An 11,677-nucleotide genomic window follows, 5' to 3' on the forward strand; every position below is an offset into this window, starting at 1 on the left:
GGATCCAGCTACCTTGGGTGTTGGGAAACCCAGTCTTAAACAGTACAATGGATTTAGGTCAGAAAGGACAGAATCAGACTCTCTGATCTCAAATACTAAATTTACAAGTCATGTGATTTTGATCAAATTATCTCTTAAAGCCTCATCCTCTTTTCTCATGTGTAAAATAGGGATAGCAATAGTCTTTCACTTAAAGTAGTTGTCAGTATCAAATGAGACAACCCCAGTAAAGCTTTCAGCACAGAAAGCTTTTAGGACATGAGGTAGTGAAGGTCATCCTTTAAGCCGCATGGGCAGCCCTCACTGCCTACTCTGCCCTCATAGCCTCAGTGCTTGGGCACAGACACAGGAACTCTCACCGATGTCCTCCTGATCATCATATAAGGCATCCTACACTGAAAACTCAAGACATGGGACTCTTCTACAATACAAATCCCTCACCTCCACCCCTAACCTAATAGCTTCTTTCACTCTAACACTGCATAATTGACCTGATGGTGGCTGGGGAAAGTTGGGGAAGGGCAAGGAGATGAAGATAAAATGACTACTGAGCCTTTGGATAAATAATCCTGTTCTCTCTTTTCTTATGTCAGAATGGGAAAGGAGAAGCTACATTTTATTTTTTGTCCTTAATAACCTCTCTTGTTATCCCAAACTCACTTCTTTTTAAAAAAATGTATTTTATTGATTTTTTATAGAGAGGAAGGGAGAGGGATAGTTAGAAACATCGACCAGCTGCCTCCTGCACACCCCCTACTAGGGATGTGCCCTCCCCATAACCAAGATACATGCCCTTGACCGGAATTGAACCTGGGACCTTTCAGTCTGTAGGCCAACACTCTATCCACTGAGCCAAACCGGTTAGGGCTCAAACTAAATTCTTATTATGTCCCTTATATTGACTGAGGATTCTTGAAGGTTAAGTTCCCTTCAGGCATGGGACCTTTGCCTATATTGTTCCTCTCTTTCTTTGCCTGATGAATTTCTACTGGTCCTTCATATCTCAGATCAAACTTACTCAGAGAAGCCTCCTCTCATCTGCCAGGTGAAGACAAACCGGTTACATATTTTACATTTCTGCCTGTTCCTCCATCCAGTATCCATCACAATCTTCTTAATATATATATGGTATTTTCACCCACCAGACTGAAAGCTCGAAGTGGGTAGGGACCATGTGTATAAAGGCAGAATGTTGTGGCATCAACAGAGTACTTGGCATGTAGTAACGATAAATATTTGTTGGCTGGCCGAATAGGTAATTTTTTCACAGGCACTGAGAATTCATGTTATTTTGAAGTACTCTATTGCTTTTTAACATTTATTTTTACATTTAAAGATTTTAAATTTGCAAAGGACAGCAAATATACAGTAATCTATTCTTAATTATGTTATAACTGAACAATTTTCATGTTTGGATTTTCCTGTTACCTTCATCGACCAAACGTAGAAATTAGTCACTATTGCTTTCTGCTGTCTACCTTGTTTATTGCAAACTACTGGTATTTAGAATTAATCTTTTGTTAAAACATTATAAGGTTGCATATGGATTTACAAACACACAAAGATACAATAAGAACATCCTTTTTTTTTTTTTTTGGATATTAACTATGGATTCTCTAAATCTTCCTTCTCTACTTTTCCTTCTCTATTGTTCAATAGAAAACCTGAGGCCCAAAAATGGCATGGCTCCTGCTAAAAGTCCATGCTACCAACCTACATTTAATACTTGATCTAATTACAGTTTCAACCTCTCCCAGAAATAAAATCTTAACTAACCAGTCTGGAATGATTTGATCAAGCAAAAGTAAGGTAATCAGTTACATGGGCTCTCTTCATCCCCCCTAGAAAGAAGAGGCAATCTGCATGATTAAAAATACAAAACAACTCTCTATTCCCTTCGCCCCAAAATAAGATGTCCTGGCCTAAAAATAACCTGCTATTTTCTTTTGTTGATAGCTCCTTTGCACCACTCTGCTTCCTATAAAAACCTTGCATTTTTGTACAATCCTTTGAAGCAAGACTTCTGATTGCTAGATGGTATGTGATTCAAAAATATTAATAAAGCCAATTAGATCTTTAAATTTTCTCAGTTGCAGTTTGTTAACACTCTCCTCCTCCCTCCCTCTCTCTCTTTTTCCCTGACCCCTCTCTCCCCTCTCCCTTCTCTTCCTGTCTTTATGTCTTTGTCTATGTCTCTCTGTCTCTTTCTTTTGCAACTACCTGCAGGTTCATATGCACAACATGCACACCCTGATCTGAACATACAACAGTAAGAAACGATGGAAGAATCCATCCATAAGCACTTTAACTTAAGATACATGCAACATTGAAACATTCTCTTTCAACTTAGAGCTCTTAATTGTGATTCAAAAATTTTCATTATCATTTTAACGGATTAATTTTATTTGGCAGTCCTTACAGGAGTCTACTCTTAACATCTCTTTGGGAATTAACAAGTGCATTTAGTTTCCAAATCTGCTCAGCTCTGCATCTTCAGGTCCAAAGTGCTCAGAGCATGTTTTCCTCTCTCTCTCCTTGCCACCCCAGTTAACTCTGAAGAAAAACAAGCCCTCAGAAGACTATAAAAAGGCTGCTTAGAGATCTCTCCTTTGCTCTTTTGAGGAGAGAATTTCATTTGACAAATTTGGCATGACTGTTATCAGTCAATTAATAATTAATAAAATGTGAACCAGAATAAAATTAATCTTTAGAGTACTGGCAAATCAGTTGCACTTCTGCTGATAAGGATTCAGGGTGCATGAGAATCTTATTGGAGACTGAATACATCTGTTCATTGTGTAGCTAACCTGATTGTTTCCAACTCATTCTGCTCACTGACATTAGTATAATCCACAGAGCTAAATCTGAATAATATGAAAGTCTTATCTTCCATAGATGCTAAGAAGGAAATCACAAAAACTATGGATGAGGTGATGTGCAAGAAAATTACCATTCTCCTTAGGCTCTCAAATGTTCAGAAGATTCCTTAGTCCGCTTATAGGTGTGAAACTTTAATGTCAGGATAGTGATGTGTAGGTGCTAATTTTTAGTATCAATTTTAATGCCTTAAGTGTAGAAGTACCAGAGATATTAAGGAATGGCAAAAAAGGAGGAAAATTGAAATTATATATTACTACTGCTCTAACACATCTGGTATCATTTTGATGTGGACTCTTCTAAATTATCTTTCACATATATTTTATTTTTATTTATTTTTTAGTAAAAATTTCTTTTTACTTTTTATTATTTTTTAAAATCTTTATTGTTTAAAGTATTACATAGGTCCTCCTTTTCTTTAAATACTTGTATTCATAATTGTGTATGATGCTTTTTTTCTTGATACTATTTCAGAAACACTCCCACATTACAATTTAGTTTTCGAAGTATTAATAGTATCTAGCTCATAAGTATGGCATAATTTCTTTAAACATGTCCTATTATTGGGTATTTGGGCTGCTTGCAATTCCTCAACATTTTTTAAAATATATTTTATTGATTCTTTACAAAGAGGAAGGGAGAGGGATAGAGAGTTAGAAACATCGATCAGCTGCCTCCTGCACACCCCCCACTGGGGATGTTCCCCCAACCAAGGTACATGCCCTTGACTGGAATCGAACCTGGGACCTTTCAGTCCACAGGCCGACGATCTATCCACTGAGCCAAACCAGTTAGGGCACTTCCTCAACATTTTAAATAACAATGAACTGAATACTTTGTGCATAGATATTTTGATTTATTTACTTAAAAAAGATTTACAAAATGGCATTATCACTGCTTGACTTTTGAAGGGTTGAGACTAATAACATCAGTCTTCTTGAATTGCCATGGAGTCTCAGAAGGAGAGAACTATGAGTTTACATGATAATTGTATTAAGAGCTTTATTCAATTAGGTAGTTCCAAATACCCTGTCACCCTTTCAATTGTCTTTTGTATTTATTTTTAATCCTCATAGGAGGATATTTTTCCATTGATTTTTAGAGAGAGTGGAAGAGAGAGGGAATGACAGAGAGAAATATCAATGTGAGAGAAACACATCGTTTGGTTGCCTCCTGTATGTGCCCTGACCAGGGCCATGGCTGGGAAGGAGTCTGCAACTGAGGTACTTGCCCTTGACCAGAATCCAACCTGGGACTCTTTGGTCTGCAGGCTGATGCTCTATCCACTGAGCAAAACCGGCTAGGAACTAGGTGAATCAACTTCATCTGTAGAAATATCAACAGCAGCAGCATCTCTGTACTGAGTATTTATGCCAATAGGCCAAGCCTTCATTTACATTATGCTAGTTGTTCTCTACTTTGCAAATGAAGAAAGGAAAGTTTAGGATGGGTAGGTACTCTGCCTAAGTCACACCAGGTAAATCACAGAACTGGGATTTCAGTCCTACTCTGGTGATGTATTTCACAGCATCATTATATGGACAGTGAAATTATGGGCACATTTTTTTTACCATGTTCCTAAGAAGAACCAAGGCTTCATGTTCTGCACATTTTAAATATCACTTCCACTGTTTGTTGAAGCTAATAACTGCTATTTCATCAGGTGAGTAAGAACTCTGCAGAAACAGTAATCACTTAAGAAGGAACATTGAATGCAATTAAGTAATGGATCATATATTTCTGGGTATCTAAGTGGCTAGATGGAAAACTTCATGACCATAAAACTATGTCATTGTGTTCACTGTTACATATCTAATCTCAAATATAGAGTTCAGACAGAGTGAACACTCACTGTGCGTTGAATTAATGAATACTCAACTCCAAAAGCTTCTCACAGCAAAAGAAACCATGGACAAAATGAAGAAGGTACCACTATATGGGAGAACATATTTGGCAATGATATATCTGATAAGGTGTTAATTTCCAAAATATAAAAAGAACTTATATCATTTAATACCAGAAAGACAAACAATTCAATTAAAAAATGGGCAAGGGGCCTGAATAGACACTTCTCCCAAGAGAACATACAGAAGGCCAAGAGACATATGGAAAAATGCTCAAGGTCACCACTAATCATCAGAGAGATACAAATTAAAACAACAATGAAATATTACCTCACACCTGTCAGAACGGCTACCATAAATCAATAAACAATAAATGCTGGCAAGGATGTGGAGAAAAGGGAACCCTTGTACACTGTTGGTGGGAATGCAGAATAGTGCAGCCATTATGGAAAACAGTATGGAATTTCCTCAGAATACTAAAAATTGAACTGCCTTCTGACTCGTAATCCCACTTTGGGGAATATATCCTAGGAATCCCGAAACACCAATCAGAAAGAATATATGCACCCCTATGTTCATAGCAGCATCTATAATAATAAAAGTGTAATATGCTAATTAGACCAGATAGCCAAATGACCTTCTGGCCGTCATTCCAGATGTCCTTCTGGATGAAGCTGTGGCAGCGGGGGCTGAGGCAGAGGTGGTTAGGGGCAATCAGGCAGTCAGGCAGAGTGGTTAGGGGTGATCAGGCAGGCAGGAGAGCAGTTAGGGGTAATCGAGGGTGCAGGCCGGGCTGAGGGACCCCTCCCCCCTGCACAAATTTTGTGCACCAGGCCTCTAGTTATTTATAATAGCCGATACCTGGAAACAGCCCAAGTGCCCATAAACAGATGAGTGGATAAAAAAGCTGTGGGACATTTACACAATGGAATGCTATGTGGTTGTGAAAAAGAAAGAACTCTCACCCTTTGCAACAGCATGGATGGACCTAGAGATTATTATCCTAAGCGAAATAAGCCAGTGAGTGAAAGACAAATACCATATGATCTCACTAATATATGGAATCTAACAAACAAAGTAAACTACTAAACAAAATAGAACCAGAGGCATGGATATATGGAACGCACTGACAAATGTCAGAGGGGAGGGGTGTGGGGAACTGGATAAAGAAGGTGAAGGGATTAGCTAAAGAATATATATGTAAAGCCCAGGGACACAGACAACAGTGTGCTGAAGGCAAGGCGAGGGGGCCTGGGGCTGGGGAAATGGGGGACACCTGTAATAGTGTCAACAATTTTAAAAATTGCAAAAAAGGCCCTGGCTTTTTTGCTCAGTGGTTAAAGCATCGGCCTGCAATCTGAAAGGTTGTGGGTATGATTCCCAGTCAAGGGCACGTACCTCTGTTACAGGTTGGATCCCCTCATTTAGGCTGTGCAGGATGCAACCAGTTTATATGTCTCTCATATTGAAGTTTCTCTCTCTTCCCCCTCCCCCTCCCTTCTACTCTAAAAATCAATGGAAAAAATATCCTGGGGTGAGGATTAAAAGAAAAAACAGTGCAAAAAAACCCCCCAAAACCTCAAACTCACCTTCAAATGCTAACCAATTCTTTGTAAGCAATTAACAAATTCCACAGCATCTGAGTGTCTATTGTGTCTAGATCAAGAGTACCTGTAAGTTGCTAAGTCCTTTTTTATCCACTGAATCCTTCTACTTGTGTAAAATTAAAATAACTTTTTGAGGAATTGCAAAAACTTGCTACTTAGAAAACAAAACAAAACAGACAAACTAACAAAAAACAAAGTCACCAGTCACCTACACAAAGTACTTGCAATCAGAAAAAACATCCAGCTTAAAATAGTTTTATAACCTATAGAATAAAAATTAATAATAAAGAATAATGAATATTTAAATAGAAATATAAAATGTAACAGTGCTATGTAGTCAAATGAAATTACACTCTTTTTTTTCTTTTTTTCCCATTCAAATTTTAAAGTGTTGTAAATTTTATTTTTGGTGATATATGGATGTGTTTTATTATGTTTAAAATGATATGGGGTGGAGCTTCTAATATTAAGAGTTTCCAAAGCTGCTAATGTCATAACACTCTGTGCCACTGCTACTTGTTTGAATAAAAGAGAGCTCATGAGTCCCACATTCATTCTTCTGGCTGTGGATGGCCAGATTCCAGAACAGCAGGTGTAAGTTTTCTTGCTGCTAGTGCTTGGGGGTCAGTAGTTGGTGAGCCCAATGGAATAATATGGGCCTTCTCTCTTCTAGTTTAATCTTGCTGTAGCTGGTATATAGTCCTTTTCTTTTTTATCTTATTTGGTCAAATATGTATGCACACATTTATATTTCCTGAAATTATTTTCTGCCTAGGGATCATTTTATAGATATTATATAAGTTACTTCATGTACTTCCTTGAGACTCTTGATCTTATTACATGCTGATCCCTACCTTTACCTCCTGAAAAAATTTTCCCAGGTGGTAGAAACATTAGACTTTTGGATCCAGAGCTCATGGATTCAGCCTTGAGTCAGCTCGGCTTCTGGGTTTGCTGGGCTTTGCTACTTATCTTTGGTTGCTGTGGTTGGGTTTCCACCATGAGGGGCTAAATCCCCAGTTGCTATCTGTCTGATTGTCTAGCTTCTGCTTACTGCCTGCCATCAGAGTTGCCTGTTGGTAAACTCTGTTCACCTACAGGGCTAGACAACTGTTGTTTGCTTCTAGACCTCTTGAAAGCTTAACACCTGTGTGCCTGAACTTCCTTCCCTGTCCAGCCACTCTTCCTTTTAGTTTGCTGCTAGGCTTTTCCTAACAGCCTTTCCATTTGCCCAGTTTGGCCCTGGTGGGACAGCCTAACTTCTTTGTCTGGTCTCCTCCAGATTGGCCATTTGTGTTGCTGACAAATCCCTGGTCTTGAAGCAAAAGATAACGGTACACAGTTGAAACGTGTGAGAAGCCGAAGGCAGTGGCAATGAGTATATACTAGTATTTAAGTAAAACCAAAGGTTTTTTTTCTGTTATTTTAAACCACAGTGAAACGAGGTGTGTGTGTGTGTGTGTTGTTGTTGTTGTTGTTGTTGTTTATGACAATCCCTATCCCAACATTTTCATTTCTGTTCTGTATAGAAATATTTGGTTCCAGGCAAATGGAGTCAGAATGAAAATGTATTCTTTTTTGGGGGGAGGAAGAGAGATGGGGGGAGTGTGTTACTTAATTACCAAAATATGTAACTTATGATTGGAGGAGACTTGTACAGATTTAAACATGGAAATTTGTTTTTCAAAAATATTTTGTATCTTAGCTTGAACTTTTTAAAAAATATATTTTATTGATTTTTTACAGAGAGGAAGGGAGAGGGATAGAGAGTTAGAAACATCGATGAGAGAGAAACATCGATCAGCTGCCTCCTGCACACCTCCCACTAGGGATGTGCCCACAACCAAGGTAGCCCTTGACCAGAATCGAACCTGGGACCCTTCAGTCTGCAGGGCAATGCTCTATCCACTGAGCTAAACCGGTCAGGGCTCTTAGCTTGAACTTTTAAGAAATCTCCTTCAATGACTTTCCCCCTCTATATTGCTACTCTAGACGTAGCCTTGCTTTCTCTTTCTTATAAAAGAAGTTGCTTCCTCCATTGCTCAACATCTGGTTAGCCAGTGCTGATGTTGGTTATGGAAGTTTGCTTTCTTTTCTGAAATTGGAGACCTCTGTCTGGACCCAGGCCAGTCATCCTATAGATACTGTCTGTAGTGTCATCTGGCTGGAGAATGGGACTGGATTTCATGGACTACACACGTGGGTAATGTTTCTGATGGAAGGTCTGTGACATCACCTTGAATGAAGAAAAGCTTTAATTTTTCTCAAGGAAACCACTTTCCTGGCTTTTTTTCTCCTTTATTTTTTGTTCCTCTGGCAGATTGATCAATTGGATGATATTTTGTGGGAGTGGAATTTTTTTTGCTCCTATTCTTACTTGGTGCTTGGCTTCCTGGGAAATAATGGTTTTCCTCCTCCATTCATATGTGCATCTTCCTCATTTCCAGTGTTCATATGAAGAACGAAAGCACAACCATGGCAATCTACAATATATAGTGAGCTATTGGCTACCTGTGGAACCTTTTCTGCCATTAATAACCCTCAGGTTCCAACCAGCTCCCCCCCCCCCCCCTTTTTTGAACACAAGGATGGGAATGAGGCCAAATAAACTGAAGCACAAATATTACGCCTTTTTAGAATTGCCTAAAACTATCGTTGCCCAAATGGTTAGCTGGTGTTCTGTTATCCAAACAACAATTACTCAGCCCAAAGTGATTTTAGATTTAAAGCAGAAGTTGTACCCTTCTGTAATTATGGCTATTTGATCACTGATCCTGACACTTTTACATTTTCAGTATTGTGAGAGAGAAAATCCTGTTTCAAGATTTGCCCTTTAAGAAATTAGGAAATTAAAAATTAATTTGATTGAATATTTAACATTTGCAAAAAGAAAATTCCAGATGTCATTCTAGCTATTAAAAGACAGGTATTCCCTTTCCAAGTCCTGACATACGCAGCGAATACCAGCTTTAATATATTGATAACACCTTGGGATGAAAAGTTAAAAATTTTTGTCAAATATTTTCAAATAATTTCACACGGCTAATGGGCTTGCAAAACAAGGCAAACTCTGACCAACGGGTATTGCCAATTAAAAATATGTCTCTGAAGTACTCTATGCTTCATGAAACTTTCATTGGCATGTTATATATTAGGCAGTGAATCTTAACTTTCTAATCTAGGATTTGAATTATAATTTTTACATATGGAATGTTATGTGATTTATAAAGAGTCTATTTGATAAATGGTGTCCAGGCTCAGATTTAGAACAAAACAAACTATCTTCTAATTAAATGCCAATTTGGGACTCATTTGAGGATTCCCATGATCTCATTTTCTTTTTCATTATTTTGGTTCTCATCCCACACTCTAAAGATGTGACAGTGGTTCCTCTCCATTGAGAAGTGAAACATGAAATGTTAGAGAGCAGACTTTGAAATTATAAGACTATGAAATTGAATTTTATCTTGGCAATTTAACATTCTTTCATAGTAACATTTTTCTAATAATATTTCTATAACTTAATGAAAGATAATATATGCTAGTTCCTTGAAGGCAAGTTATAAACATTATCTGGTTTAATTATCACACCACCACCGTAAGATAGATGTTGCCGTCTACATATTACATGTAAAGAAATAGAGTCTTAGAGAGGCTAAGTAATTCTTCCAGTTTCATACAGTAAGTGCCAGGAGTCAATATTCAAAGTCAGACTGCTAGTTCCCTCTGTGAGAAATGGTATTAGATTTTCTTGCAAGGTTGTTGTGAGAATTTAATGAAATAGTGTATAGATTTTCAGCACTGTAGAAATGCTCTGTAAATTTTGGAATTACATTTACTCTTCCTCTTCTTAACTCTCTATTCTATTTCTAGAAATCTCTTTTAGCCTTTTATTTTCTCTTATTTTTTTTTCACTGTTACCATCCCAATTCGGGACATTATTATTTTTTCTTTAAATTGCTTTTCCTGGCCTTGTTTCTTAGCATTTCATCTCCTTTCTCTTTCCCAACATAACCTAAGATATTGCTTTGGTCATATGACCATCTTCACACCCTTCTTCTCATAAGTTATTCATAAATATAGACTAATCCCTCATGACTTATAAAGCGACGTTTTAATTGCTTTGCATAACTTTTGGGATCTTCCTTAAAGTAGCCATGTACTACCTTTCCAAGCTTAGTTATACTTCATGGTAGCAGACTTAAGTAGTCTCCCTCTCCCGGAGCAAGACATGCGTTTGCCTAGTTTTTGCCTCTCTAGGATTGCTCATGCTAGGATTTCCTCTGAGATGTCTTTCTTTCCTCCTTCTCCTTACTTCCACTGTTGCCTGCCATTTTCACCCACAAACCTCTTTGGCTAGTTGAAAACTACTATTATAAAACCTTTCCCACTTTTAGCCAGAATCTTCCTTCTGTCTTTCATTCCTAGAACCTCAAAAATCTGTCACATTACTTAAGTTTTCCTTGGAATAAAATTAGTTGTGTCCACATCTTCTTCCAGTGTTAACTTTGTTCCCGTTAAAGATCATTCCTTACTCATCTTTTTCTGTTGTAAGTAGCATCACATACAAATTTCTACATCTGTTAGAAACCTGAGAGATTGAATTTAATTAAGTAAAGATCAAAAGAGAGACACTCTGGGGTAGGGCAAAGAGCAAAAGCTTTGAAAATAGGTAAAACCAATTTAAACAAGACATCTGCCAATTAAGAGCCTAGTTAGTCTTCAGCTTCATATCTGTAAAGTGGGCTGGTACTGTCTATTTCAGATGGATGTTGGGAAAACTGAGATAGAATTAACCAATAGCTAACACTGTATAGTATGTGATATGTGTCAGGCCCTGTTCTAAGCACTTTAAATATATTGATTCACTTAATCCTTATACCTGCCCTAGGAAGTATGTGCTATTATGATCTTGTTTTTATTTATTTAATTAATTTATTATTTATTTATTTTAATATGGAGCGCTTCATGAATTTGCATGTCATCCTTGCGCAGGGACCACGCTAATCTCTGTATTGTTCCAATCTGCAGTATATGTGCTGCCGAAGCGAGCACTGATCTTGTTTCTAGAGTGAGCAAACTGGGGCACAGAGGTAGTAAGGTGTCTTGCCCAAGGTTACCCAGCTAGTAAGTAGAAGAGCTCGGATTGAGATCCAGGCAGGCTAGAGCAAGCATATGTGCAAGCATTGTGACTTATTAGATTTCCCTTCTCTATAACGTGAGCATGTCTCCCTAAATTGAAGGTGGGGGATATTATATTTATTGATTTAGCAAGTGCTGGTCCTAGTGTCAGTGTGCCGGGCAGGATGTGGTCTGCCCTTAAGGAGTCTCAGCATCACGGGGGAGGCA

The 11,677-nt window shown here is 37.9% G+C and overlaps 1 non-coding gene across 1 annotated transcript; it reads right to left on the reverse strand.

Annotated features, from left to right (window-relative positions):
- Positions 1-11,278: 11,278 nt before the first annotated feature.
- On the reverse strand, positions 11,279-11,383 carry LOC138999019 (U6 spliceosomal RNA). Its single transcript, XR_011469291.1, has one exon. It is a non-coding gene; the product is annotated as a U6 spliceosomal RNA (small nuclear RNA).
- Positions 11,384-11,677: the final 294 nt, after the last annotated feature.

This window comes from Myotis yumanensis, unplaced genomic scaffold (assembly GCF_028538775.1).
Source record: "Myotis yumanensis isolate MYYU_CA2020_CCGP unplaced genomic scaffold, mMyoYum1.0.hap1 SCAF_21, whole genome shotgun sequence".
Classification (NCBI taxonomy): Eukaryota; Metazoa; Chordata; class Mammalia; order Chiroptera; family Vespertilionidae; genus Myotis; species Myotis yumanensis.